Source organism: Schistocerca serialis, chromosome 2, assembly GCF_023864345.2.
Source record: "Schistocerca serialis cubense isolate TAMUIC-IGC-003099 chromosome 2, iqSchSeri2.2, whole genome shotgun sequence".
Classification (NCBI taxonomy): Eukaryota; Metazoa; Arthropoda; class Insecta; order Orthoptera; family Acrididae; genus Schistocerca; species Schistocerca serialis.
In genome coordinates this window covers 75,159,576-75,174,205 of record NC_064639.1, presented here as the reverse complement: position 1 = coordinate 75,174,205, position 14,630 = coordinate 75,159,576, and positions in this window count along the sequence as shown.

Sequence of the window (14,630 nt, the reverse complement as noted above, 5' to 3'; positions counted from 1 at the left end):
ATTGTGCCGTTTGTATTAAATTCGGATGCAATTACTGTGTTTCATCATCAATAAGAAGGTCCAAGGGTTACAGTAAACCTGAAATGAAGCATCGGATTCTAAAACTGGGCTAACAGGTGAGGTTCAAATCATAGAAATTTAGAGCGTCAGTCCTCTTGTACTTAAGTCGGCATTGTGCCTTTTGAATTTAATTCGGATGCAATTTCTGTGTCTCATCGTCAATAAGAAGGTCCAAGGTATACAGGAAACCTGAAGTGAAGCATCGGAATCTAAACCTGGCCTCACAGGAGAGGTTCAAATCATAGAAAGAGAGAGTGTCAGTCCTCTTGTACTTAAGTCGGCATTGTGCCTTTTGAATTGAATTCCGATGCAATTTCTGTGTTTCATCGGCAATACGAAGGTCCAAGGTATACAGTAAACCTGAAGTGAATCATCGGATTCTAAAACTGGACTCACAGGACAGGTTCAAATCATAGACAATTAGAGCGTCAGTCATCTTGTACTTAAGTCGGCATTGTGCCTTTTCGATTTCATTCCGATGCAATTTCTGTGCTTCATCGTCAATAAGAAGGTTCATGGTATACAGTAAACCTGAAGTGTAGCATCGGAATCTAAAACTGGACTCAAAGGAGAGGTTCAAATCATATAAAGTTAGAGTGTCAGTCCTCTTGTACTGACGTCGGCATTGTGCCTTTTGAATTTAATTCCGATGCAATTTCTGTGTTTCATCGTCAATAAGAAGGACCAAGGTACACAGTAAACTTTACGTGAAGCATCGGAATCTAAAACTTAACTCACAGGAGAGATTCAAAGCATAGAAAGTTAGAGTGTCAGTCACCTTCTACTTAAGTCGGCATTGTGCCTTTTGTATTAAATTCGGATGCAATTTCTGTGTTTCATCATCAATAAGATGGTCCAACGGATACAGTAAACCTGAAGTGTAGCATCGGAATCTAAAACTGGGCTCACAGGAGAGGTTCAAATCATAGAAAGTTAGAGTGTCAGTCCTCTTGTCCTTATGTCGGCATTGTGCCTTTTGAATTTAATTCGCATGCAATTTCTGTGTTTCATCGTCAATAAGAAGGTCCATGGTATACAGGAAACCGGAAGTGAAGCATCGGAATCTAATACTGGACTCACAGGAGAGGTTCAAATCATAGAAAGTGAGAGTGTCAGTCCCCTTGTACTTAAGTCGGCATTGTGCCTTTTGTATTCAATTCCGATGCAATTTCTTTGTTTCATCGTCAATAAGAAGGTCCAAGGGATACATTAAACCTGAAGTGAGGCATCGGAATCTAAAACTTTACTCACAGGAGAGGTTCAAATCATAGAAAGTTAGAGTGTCAGTCTTCTTGTACTTAAGTCGGCATTGTGCCTTTAGTATGAAATTCGGATGCAATTTCTGCGTTTCATCATCAATAAGAAGGCACAAGGGATACAGTAAACCTGAGGTGAAGCATCGGATTCTAAAACAGGACTCACCGGAGAGGTTCAAATCATAGAAAGTTAGAGTGTCAGTCCTCTTGTACTTTAGTCGGCATTGTGCCTTTTGAATTTAATTCCGATGCAATTTCTGTGTTTCATCGTCAATAAGATGGTCCAAGGGATACAGTAAACCTGAAGTGAAGCATCGGATTCTAAAACTGGACTTACAGGAGAGGTTCAAAAACCATAGAAAGTTAGAGTGTCAGTCCTCTTGTACTTAAGTCGGCATTGTGCCTTTTGTATTACTTTCGGATGCAATTTCTGTGTTTCATCGTCAATAAGAAGGTCCAAGGGATACAGTAAACCAGAAGTGAATCATCGAATTCTAAAACTGGATGCACATAACAGGTTCAAATCATAGAAAATTTAAGCGTCAGTCATTTTGTACTTAAGTCGGCATCGTGCCTTTTCAATTTCATTCCGAAGCAATTTCTGTGCTTCATCGTCATTAAGAAGGTCCATGGTATACAGTAAACCAGAAGTGAAGCGTCGGAATCAAAAACTGGACTCACAGGAGAGGTTCAAATCATAGAAAGTTAGACTGTCAGTCCTTATGTACTTAAGTCGGCATTGTGCTTTTTGAACTTTTATTCCGATGCAATTACTGTGTTTCATTGTCAATTAGAAGTTCCAAGGTATACAGTAAACCTGAAGTGAAGCATCGGAATCTAAAACTGGACTCACAGGAGAGTTTCAAATCATAGGAAGTTAGAGTGTCAGTCCTCTTGTACTTAAGTCGGCATTGTGCCTTTTGTATTAAATTCGGATGCAATTTCTGTGTTTCATCGTCAATAAGTAGGTTCAAGGGATACAGTGAACCTGAAGTGAAGCATCGGAATCTAAACCTGGACCCACAGGAGAGGTTCAAATCATAGAAAGTGAGAGTGTCAGTCCTCTTGTACTTAAGTCGGCATTGTGCCCTTTGTATTAATTTCGAATGCAATATCTGTGATTCATCGTCAATAAGAAGGTCCAAGGGATACAGTAAACCTGAAGTGAAGCATCGGAATCCAAAACTGGACTCACAGGAGAGGTTCAAATCATAGAAAGTTAGGGTGTCAGTCCTCTTGTACATAAGTCGTCATTGTGCCGTTTGTATTAAATTCGGATGCAACTTCTGAGTTTCATCATCAATAAGAAGGTCCAAGGGATACAGTAAACCTGAGGTGAAGCATCGGAATGTAAAACTGGGCTAACAGGAGAGGTTCAAATCATAGAAAGTTAGAGTGTCAGTCCTCTTGTACTTAAGTCGGCATTGTGCCTTTTGTATTAAATTCGAATGCAATTTCTGTGTTTCGTCGTCAATAAGAAGGTTCAAGGGATACAGTTAACTGAGGTGACGCATCGGAATCTAAACCTGGACCCACAGGAGAAGTTCTAATAATAGAAAGTGAGAGATTCAGTCCTCTTGTACTAAAGTCCGCATTGTGCCTTTTGTATTAAATTCGGATGCAATTTCTGTGTTTCATCGTCAATAAGAAGGTCCAAGGGATACAGAAAACCAGAAGTGAAGCATCGGAATCTAAAACTGGACTCACAGGAGAGGTTCATATCATAGAAAGTTAGGGTGTCAGTCCTCTTGTACTTAAGTCGGCATTGTGCCGTTTGTATTAAATTCGGATGCAATTTCTGTGTTTCATCATCAATAAGAAGGTCCAAGGGATACAGTTAACCTGAAGTGAAGCATCGGAATCTAAAACAGGGCTAACAGGTGAGGTTCAAATCATAGAAATTTAGAGTGTCAGTCCTCTTGTACTTAAGTCGGCATTGTGCATTTTGAATTTAATTCGGATGCAATTTCTGTGTCTCATCGTCAATAAGAAGGTCGAAGGTATACAGGAAACCTGAAGTGAAGCATCGGAATCTAAAACTGGACTCACAGGAGAGGTTCAAATCATAGAAAATGAGAGTGTCAGTCCTCTTGTACTTAAGTCGGCATTGTGCCTTTTGTATAATATTCGGATGCAGTTTCTTTGTTTCATTGTCAATAAAAAGGTCCAAGGTATACAGGAAACCGGAAGTGAAGCATCGGAATCTGAAACTGGACTCACAGGAGAGGTTCAAATCATAGAAAGTTAGAGTGTCTGTCCTCTTGTACTTAAGTCGACATTGTGCCTTTTGTACTAAATTCGGATGCAATTTCTGTGTTTCATCGTCAATATGAAGGTCCAAGGGATACAGTAAACCTGAAGTGAGGCATCGGAATCTAAAACTGGACTCACAGGAGAGGTTCAAATCATAGAAAGATAGAGTGTCAGTCTTCTTGTACTTAAGTCGGCATTGTGCCCTTTGTATTAAATTCGCATTCAATTTCTGTGTTTCATCATAAATAAGAAGGTACAAGGGATACAGTAAACCTGAAGTGAAGCGTCGGAATCTAAAACTGGACTCACCGGAGAGGTTCAAGTCATAGAAAAGTTAGAGTGTCAGTCCTCTTGTACTTTAGTCGGCCTTGTGCCTTTTGAATTTAATTGCGATGCAATTTCTGTGTTTCATCGTCAATAAGATGGTCCAAGGGATACAGTAAACCTGAAGTGAAGCATCGGATTCTAAAAGTGGACTTACAGGGGAGGTTCAAATCATAGAAAATTAGAGTGTCAGTCCTCTTGTACTTAAGTCGGCATTGTACCTTTTGTATTAAATTCGGATGCAATTTCTGTGTTTCATCGTCAATAAGAAGGTCCAAGGGATACAGTAAACCTGAAGTGAATCATCAGATTCTAAAACTGGACTCACAGGACAGGTTCAAATCATAGAAAATTAGAGCGTCAGTCATCTTGTACTTAAGTCGGCATTGTGCCTTTTCAATTTCATTCCGATGCAATTTATGTGCTTCATCGTCAATAAGAAGGTCCATGGTATACGGTAAACCTGAAGTGTATCATCGGAATCTAAAACTGTACTCAAAGTAGAGGTTCAAATCATAGAAATTTAGAAAGTCAGTCCTCTTGAACTGAAGTCGGAATTGTGCCTTTTGAATTTAATTCCGATGCTATTTCTGTGTTTCGTCGTCAATACGAAGGTCCAAGGTATACAGTAAACTTGAAGTGAAGCATCGGTATCTAAAACTGGACTCACAGGAGAGATTCAAATCATAGAAAGTTAGAGTGTCAGTCCTTTTGTACTTAAGTCGTCATTGTGTCTTTTGTATTAAATTCGGATGAAATTTCTGTGTTTCATCGTCAATGAGAAGGTCCAAGGGATACAGTGAACCTGAAGTGAAGCATCGGAATCTAAAACTAGACTCACAGGAGAGATTCAAATCATAGAAAGTTAGAATGTCAGACCTCTTGTACTTAAGTCGGCATTGTGACATTTGTATTAAATTCGGACGCAATTTCTGTGTTTCCTCGTCAATAAGGTGGTCCAAGGGATACAGTAAACCTGAAGTGAAGCATCGGAATCTAAAACTGGACTCACCGGAGAGGTTCAAATCATAGAAAGTTAGGGTGTCTGTCCTCTTGTACTTAAGTCGGCATTAAGCCGTTTGTATTACATTCGGATGCAATTTCTGTGTTTCATCATCAATAAGAAGGTCCAAGGGATACAGTAAACCTGAAGTGAAGTATCGGAATCTAAAACTGGGCTAACAGGAGAGGTTCAAATCATAGAAAGTTAGAGTGTCCGTCCTCTTGTACTGAAGTTGGCATTGTGCCTTTTGAATTTAATTCCGATGCAATTTCTGTGTTTCATCGTCAATAAGAAGAGCGAAGGTATACAGTAAATTTGATGTGAAGCATCGGAATCTAAAACTGGACTCACAGGAGAGATTCAAATCATAGAAATTTAGAGTGTCAGTCCCTTTGTACTTAAGTCGTCATTGTTCCTTTTGTATTAAATTCGGATGCAATTTCTGTGTTTCATCGTCAATTAGAAGGTCCAAGGGATACAGTAAACCGGAAGTGAAGCGTCGGAATCAAAAACTGGACTCACAGGAGCGGTTCAAATCATAGAAAGTTAGTGTGTCATTCCTTATGTACTTAAGTCGGCAATGTGCTTTTTGAACTTTTATTCCGATGCAATTACTGTGTTTCATTGTCAATTAGAAGTTCCAAGGTATACAGTAAACCTAAAGTGAAGCGTCGGAATCTAAAACTGGACTCACCGGAGAGGTTCAAATCATAGAAAGTTAGAGTGTCAGTCCTCTTGTACTTGAGTCGGCCTTGTGCCTTTTGAATTTAATTGCGATGCAATTTCTGTGTTTCATCGTCAATAAGATGGTCCAAGGGATACATGTAAGCCTGAAGTGAAGTATCGGATTCTAAAAGTGGACTTACAGGGGAGGTTCAAATCATAGAAAATTAGAGTGTCAGTCCTCTTGTACTTAAGTCGGCATTGTAACTTTTGTATTAAAATCGGAAGCAATTTCTGTGTTTCATCGTCAATAAGAAGGTCCAAGGGATACAGTAACCCTGAAGTGAATCATCGGATTCTAAAACTGGACTCACAGGACAGGTTCAAATCATAGAAAATTAGAGCGTCAGTCATCTTGTACTTAAGTCGGCATTGTGCCTTTTCAATTTCATTCCGATGCAATTTATGTGCTTCATCGTCAATAAGAAGGTCCATGGTATACGGTAAACCTGAAGTGTAGCATCGGAATCTAAAACTGGACTCAAAGGAGAGGTTCAAATCATAGAAATTTAGAAAGTCAGTCCTCTTGAACTGAAGTCGGAATTGTGCCTTTTGAATTAAATTCCGATGCTATTTCTGTGTTTCGTCGTCAATACGAAGGTCCAAGGTATACAGTAAACTTGAAGTGAAGCATCGGTATCTAAAACTGGACTCACAGGAGAGATTCAAATCATAGAAAGTTAGAGTGTCAGTCCTTTTGTACTTGAGTCGTCATTGTGTCTTTTGTATTAAATGTGGATGAAATTTCTGTGTTTCATCGTCAATAAGAAGGTCCAAGGGATACAGTGAACCTGAAGTGAAGCATCGGAATCTAAAACAAAACTCACAGGAGAGGTTCTAATCCTAGAAAGTTAGAGCGTCAGTCCTCTTCTACTTAAGTCGGCATTGTGCCTTTTGTATTGAATCCGATGCAATTTCTGTGTTTCGTCACAAATAAGAAGGTCCAAGGTATACAGTGAACCTGAAGTGAAGCATCGGAATCTAAAACTAGACTCACAGGAGAGATTCAAATCATAGGAAGTTAGAATGACAGTCCTCTTGTACTTAAGTCGGCATTGTGACATTTGTATTAAATTCGGATGCAATTTCTGTGTTTCCTCGTCAATAAGAAGGTCCAAGGGATACAGTAAACCGGAAGTGAAGCATCGGAATCTAAAACTAGACTCACAGGAGAGATTCAAATCATAGGAAGTTTGAATGTCAGTCCTCTTGTACTTAAGTCGGCATTGTGACATTTGTATTAAATTCGGATGCAATTTCTGTGTTTCCTCGTCAATAAGGAGGTCCAAGGGATACAGTAAACCTGAAGTGAAGCATCGGAATCTAAAACTGGACTCACCGGAGAGGTTCAAATCATAGAAAGTTAGGGTGTCTGTCCTCTTGTACTTAAGTCGGCATTGTGCCGTTTGTATTACATTCGGATGCAATTTCTGTGTTTCATCATCAGTAAGAAGGCCCAAGGGATACAGTAAACCTGAAGTGAAGTATCGGAATCTAAAACTGGGCTAACAGGAGAGGTTCAAATCATAGAAAGTTAGAGTGTCAGTTCTCTTGTACTGAAGTTGGCATTGTGCCATTTGAATTTAATTCCGATGCAATTTCTGTGTTTCATCGTCAATAAGAAGATCGAAGGTATACAGAAATTTTGAAGTGAAGCATCGAAATCTAAAACTGGACTCACAGGAGAGATTCAAATCATAGAAAGTTAGAGTGTCAGTCCCTTTGTACTTAAGTCGTCATTGTTCCTTTTGTATTAAATTCGGATGCAATTTCTGTGTTTCATCGTCAATAAGAATGTCCAAGGGATATAGTGAACAAGAAGTGAAGATCGGAATCTAAAACTGGACTCCCAGGAGAGGTGCAAATCATACAATGTTAGAGTCTCAGTCCTCTTCTTCTTAAGTCGGCATTGTGCCTTTTGAATTGAATTCCGATGCAATTTCTGTGTTACATCGGCAATACGAAGATCCAAGGTATACAGTGAACCTGAAGTGAAGCATCGGAATCTAAAACTAGACTCACAGGAGAGGTTCAAATCATAGGAAGTTAGAATGACAGTCCTCTTGTACTTAAGTCGGCATTGTGACTTTTGTATTAAATTCGGATGCAATTTCTGTGTTTCCTCGTCAATAAGAAGGTCCAAGGGATACAGTAAACCGGAAGTGAAGCGTCGGAATCAAAAACTGGACTCACAGGAGCGGTTCAAATCATAGAAAGTTAGTGTGTCATTCCTTATGTACTTAATTCGGCATTGTGCTTTTTGAACTTTTATTCCGATGCAATTACTGTGTTTCACTGTCAATTAGAAGTTCCAAGGTATACAGTAAACCTGAAGCAAAGCGTCGGAATCTAAAACTGGACTCACCGGAGGGGTTCAAATCATAGAAAGTTAGAGTGTCAGTCCTCTTGTACTTTAGTCGGCCTTGTGCCTTTTGAATTTAATTGCGATGCAATTTCTGTGTTTCATCGTCAATATGAAGTGAAGCATCGGATTCTAAAAGTGTACTTACAGGGGAGGTTCAAATCATAGATAATTAGAGTGTCAGTCCTCTTGTACTTAAGTCGGCATTGTACCTTTTGTATTAAATTCGGATGCAATTTCTGTGTTTCATCGTCAATAGGAAGGTCCAAGGGATACAGTAAACCTGAAGTGAATCATCGGATTCTAAAACTGGACTCACAGGACAGGTTCAAATCATAGAAAATTAGAGCGTCAGTCATCTTGTACTTAAGTCGGCATTGTGCCTTTTCAATTTTATTCCGATGCAATTTATGTGCTTCATCGTCAATAAGAAGGTCCATGGTATACGGTAAACCTGAAGTGTAGCATCGGAATCTAAAACTGACTCAAAGGAGAGGTTCAAATCATAGAAATTTAGAAAGTCAGTCCTCTTGAACTGAAGTCGGAATTGTGCCTTTTGAATTTAATTCCGATGCTATTTCTGTGTTTCGTCGTCAATACGAAGGTCCAAGGTATACAGTAAACTTGAAGTGAAGCATCGGTATCTAAAACTGGACTCACAGGAGAGATTCAAATCATTGAAAGTTAGAGTGTCAGTCCTTTTGTACTTAAGTCGTCATTGTGTCTTCTGTATTAAATTCGGATGACATTTCTGTGTTTCATCGTCAATAAGAAGGTCCAAGGGATACAGTGAACCTGAAGTGAAGCATCGGAATCTAAAACTAAACTCACAGGAGAGGTTCTAATCCTAGAGAGTTAGAGTGTCAGTCCTCTTCTACTTAAGTCGGCATTGTGCCTTTTGAATTGAATTCTGATGCAATTTCTGTGTTTCGTCGCAAATAAGAAGGTCCAAGGTATACAGTGAACCTGAAGTGAAGCATCGGAATCTAAAACTAGACTCACAGGAGAGGTTCAAATCATAGAAAGTTAGAATGTCAGTCCTCTTGTACTTAAGTCGGCATTGTGACATTTGTATTAAATTCGGATGCAATTTCTGTGTTTCCTCGTCAATAAGGAGGTCCAAGGGATACAGCAAACCTGAAGTGAAGCATCGGAATCTAAAACTGGACTCACCGGAGAGGTTCAAATCATAGAAAGTTAGGGTGTCTGTCCTCTTGTACTTAAGTCGGCATTGTGCCGTTTGTATTACATTCGGATGCAATTTCTGTGTTTCATCATCAATAAGAAGGTCCAAGGGATACAGTAAACCTGAAGTGAAGTATCGGAATCTAAAACTGGGCTAACAGGAGAGGTTCAAATCATAGAAAGTTAGAGTGTCAGTCCTCTTGTACTGAAGTTGGCATTGTGCCTTTTGAATTTAATTCCGATGTAATTTCTGTGTTTCATCGTCAATAAGAAGATCGAAGGTATACAGTAAATTTGAAGTGAAGCATCGGAATCTAAAACTGGACTCACAGGAGTGATTCAAATCATAGAAAGTTAGAGTGTCAGTCCTTTTGTACTTAAGTCGTCATTGTTCCTTTTGTATTAAATTCGGATGCAATATCTGTGTTTCATCGTCAATAGGAAGGTCCAAGGGATATAGTGAACAAGAAGTGAAGATCGGAATCTAAAACTGGACTCCCAGGAGAGGTTCAAATCATAGAAAGTTCGAGTCTCAGTCCTCTTCTACTTAAGTCGGCATTGTGCCTTTTGAATTGAATTTCGATGAAATTTCTGTGTTTCGTCAGCAATACGAAGGTCCAAGGTATACAGTGAACATGAAGTGAAGCATCGGAATCTAAAACTGGACTCACAGGAGAGGTTCAAATCATAGAAAGTTAGGGTGTCAGTCCTCTTGTACTTAAGTCGTCATTGTGCCGTTTGTATTAAATTCGGATGCAACTTCTGAGTTTCATCATCAATAGGAAGGTCCAAGGGATACAGTAAACCAGAAGTGAAGCATCGGAATCTAAAACTGGGCTAACGGGAGAGGTTCAAATCATAGAAAGTTAGAGTGTCAGTCCTCTTGTACATAAGTCCGCATTGTGCCTTTTGTATTAAATTCGGATGCGATTTCAGTGTTTCATCGTCAATAAGAAGGTTCAAGGGATACAGTAAACCCGAAGTGAAGCATCGGAATCTAAAACTGGGCTAACAGGAGAGGTTCAAATCATAGAAATTTAGAGTGTCAGTCCTCTTGTACTTAAGTCGGCATTGTGCCTTTTGAATTTAATTCAGATGCAATTTCTGTGGCTCATCGTCAATAAGAAGATCCAAGGTATACAGGAAACCTGAAGTGAAGCATCGGAATCTAAAACTGGGCTCACAGGAGAGGTTCAAATCATAGAAAGTGAGAGTGTCAGTCCTCTTGTACTTAAGTCGGCATTGTGCCTTTTGTATTATATTCGGATGCAGTTTCTTTGTTTCATTGTCAATAAAAACGTCCAAGGTATACAGGAAACCGGAAGTGAAGCATCGGAATCTAAAACTGGACTCACAGGGGAGGTTCAAATCATAGAAAGTGAGGGTGTCTGTCCACTTGTACTTAAGTCGGCATTGTGCCTTTTGTATTAAGTTCGAATGCAATCTCTGTGGTTCTTCATCAATAAGAAGTTACAAGGGATACAGTTAACCTGAAGTGAAATGTCGGAATCTAAAACTGGACTCACCGGAGAGGTTCAAATCATAGAAAGTTTGAGTGTCAGTCCTCTTGTACTTTAGTCGGCCTTGTGCCTTTTGAATTTAATTGGGATGCAATTTCTGTGTTTCATCGTCAATGAGATGGTCCAAGGGATACAGTAAACCTGAAGTGAAGCATCGGATTCTAAAACTGGACTTACAGGAGAGGTTCAAATCATAGAAAATTAGAGTGTCAGTCCTCTTGTACTTAAGTCGGCATTGTGCTTTTTGTATTAAATTCGGATGCAATTTCTGTGTTTCATCGTCAATAAGAGGTTACAAGGAATACAATAAACCTAAAGTGAAGCATCGGAATCTAAAACTGGACTCACAGGAGAGGTTCAAATCGTAGAAAGTTAGAGTGTCAGTCCTCTTGTACTTAAGTCGGCATTGTGCCTTTTGAATTTAATTCGGATGCAATTTCTGTGGCTCATCGTCAATAAGAAGGTCCAAGGTATACAGGAAACCTGAAGTGAAGCATCGGAATCTAAAACTGGACTCACAGGAGAGGTTCAAATCATAGAAAGTGAGAGTGTCAGTCCTCTTGTACTTAAGTCGGCATTGTGCCTTTTGTATTATATTCGGATGCAGTTTCTTTGTTTCATTGTCAATAAAAACGTCCAAGGTATACAGGAAACCGGAAGTGAAGCATCGGAATCTAAAACTGGACTCACAGGAGAGGTTCAAATCATAGAAAGTGAGAGTGTCTGTCCACTTGTACTTAAGTCGGCATTGTGCCTTTTGTATTAAGTTCGAATGCAATTTCTGTGTTTCTTCATCAATAAGAAGGTACAAGGGATACAGTAAACCTGAAGTGAAATGTCGGAATCTAAAACTGGACTCACCGGAGAGGTTCAAATCATAGAAAGTTAGAGTGTCAGTCCTCTTGTACTTTAGTCGGCCTTGTGCCTTTTGAATTTAATTGCGATGCAATTTCTGTGTTTCATTGTCAATGAGATGGTCCAAGGGATACAGTAAACCTGAAGTGAAGCATCGGATTCTAAAACTGGACTTACAGGAGAGGTTCAAATCATAGAAAATTAGAGTCTTTGTCCTCTTGTACTTAAGTCGGCATTGTGCTTTTTGTATTAAATTCGGATGCAATTTCTGTGTTTCATCGACAATAAGAGGTTACAAGGAATACAATAAACCTAAAGTGAAGCATCGGAATCTAAAACTGGACTCACAGGAGAGGTTCAAATCGTAGAAAGTTAGAGTGTCAGTCCTCTTGTACTTAAGTCGGCATTGTGACTTTTGAATTTAATTCCGATGCAATTTCTGTGTTTCATCGTCAATAAGAAGGTCCATGGGATACAGTAAACCTGAAGTGAAGCATCGGAATCTAAAACTGGACTCACAGGAGAGGTTCAAATCATAGAAAGTTAGAGTGTCAGTCCTCTTGTAGTTAAGTCGGCATTGTGCCTTTTTAAGTTAATTCCGATGCAATTTCTGTGTTTCATTGTCAATAAGAAGGTCCAAGGGATACAGTAAACCTGAAGTGATGCATCGGAATCTAAAACTTGACTCACAGGAGAGGTTCAAATCATAGAAAGTTAGAGTGTCAGTCCTCCTGTACTTAAGTTGGCATTGTGCGTTTTGTATTTAATTCCGATGCAATTTCTGTGTTTCATCGTCAATAAAAATGTCCAAGGGATACAGTAAACCTGAAGTCAAGCATCGGAATCTAAAACTAGACTCACAGGAGAGGTTCAAATCATAGGAAGTTAGAGTGACAGTCCTCTTGTACCTAAGTCGGTATTGTGACTTTTGTATTAAATTCGGATTCAATTTCTGTGTTTCCTCGTCAATAAGAAGGTCCAAGGGATACATAAAACCGGAAGTGAAGCGTCGGAATAAAAAACTGGACTCACAGGAGAGGTTCAAATCATAGAAAGTAAGAGTGTCAGCCCTTATGTACTTAAGTCGGCATTGTGCTTTTTGAACTTTTATTCCGATGCAATTACTGTGTTTCATTGTCAATTAGAAGTTGCAAGGTATACAGTAAACCTGTAGTGAAGCATCGGAATCTAAAACTGGACTCACAGGAGACTTTCAAATCATAGGAAGTTAGAGTGCCAGTCCTCTTGTACTTAAGTCGGCATTGTGCCTTTTGTATTAAATTCGGATGCAATTTCTGTGTTTCATCGTCAATAAGAAGGTTCAAGGGATACAGTAAACCTGAAGTGAAGCATCGGAATCCAAACCTTGACCCACAGGAGAGGTTCAAATCATAGAAAGTGAGAGTGTCAGTCCTCTTGTACTTAAGTCGGCATTGTGCCCTTTGTATTAATTTCGAATGCAATATCTGTGATTCATCGTCAATAAGAAGGTCCAAGGGATACAGTAAACCTGAAGTGAAGCGTCGGAATCTAAAACTGGACTCACCGGAGAGGTTCAAATCATAGAAAGTTAGAGTGTCAGTCCTCTTGTACTTTAGTCGGCCTTGTGCATTTTGAATTTAATTCCGATGCTATTTCTGTGTTTCATCGTCAATACGAAGGTCCAAGGTATACAGTAAACTTGAAGTGAAGCATCGGTATCTAAAACTGGACTCACAGGAGAGATTCAAATCATAGATAGTTAGAGTGTCAGTCCTTTTGTACTTAAGTTGTCATTGTGTCTTTTGTATTGAATTCGGATGAAATTTCTGTGTTTCATCGTCAATAAGAAGGTCCAAGGGATACAGTGAACCTGAAGTGAAGCATCGGAATCGAACACTAAACTCACAGGAGAGGTTCAAATCCTAGAAAGTTAGAGTGTCAGTCCTCGTGTTTTTTAGTCGGCCTTGTTCCTTTCGAATTTAATTCCGATGCAACTTCTGTGTTTCATCGTCGATAAGATGCTCCAAGGGATACAGTAAACCTGAAGTGAAGCTTCGGAATCTAAAACTGGACTCACAGGAGAGGTTCAAATCATAGAAAGTTAGAGTGTCAGTCCTCTTGTACTTAAGTCGGCATTGTGCCTTTTATATTAAATTCGGATGCAATTTCTGTATTTCATCGTCAATAAGAAGGTTCAAGGGATACAGTAAACCTGAAGTGAAGCATCGGAATCTAAACCTGGACCCACAGGAGAGGTTCAAATCATAGAAAGTGAGAGAGTCAGACCTCTTGTACTAAAGTCGGCAATGTGCCTTTTGTATTAAATTCGGATGCAGTTTCTGTGTTTCATCGTCAATAAGACGGTCCAAGGTATACAGGAAACCGGAAGTGAAGCATCTGAATCTAAAACTGGACTCACAGGAGAGGTTAAAATAATAGAAAGTGAGAGTGTCTGTCCTCTTGTACTGAAGTCGGCATTGTGCCTTTTGTATTAAATTCGGATGCAATTTCTGTGTTTCATCATCAGTATGAAGGTCCAAGGGATACAGTAAACCTGAAGTGAATCATCGGAATCTAAAACTGGAGTCACAGGAGAGTTTTAAATCATAGAAAGTTAGAGTGTCAGTCTTCTTGTACTTAAGTCGGCATTGTGCCCTTTGTATGAAATTCGGATGTAATTTCTGTGTTTCATCATCAATAAGAAGGTACAAGGGATACAGTAAACCTGAACTGAAGCATCGGAATCTAAAACTGGACTCACAGGAGATGTTCAAATCATAGAAAGTTAGAGTGTCAGTCCACTTGTACTTAAGTCGGCATTGTGCCTTTTATATTAAATTCGGATGCAATTTCTGTGTTTCATCGTCAATAAGAGGGTCCAAGGGATACAATAAACCTGAAGTGAAGCATCGGAATCTAAAACTGGACTCACAGGAGAGGTTCAAATCGTAGAAAGTTAGAGTGTCAGTCCTCTTCTACTGATGTCGGCATTGTGCCTTTTCAATTTCATTCCGATGCAATTTATGTGCTTCATCGTCAATAAGAAGGTCCATGGGATACAGTAAACCTGAAGTGAAGCATCGGAATCTAAAACTGGACTCACAGGA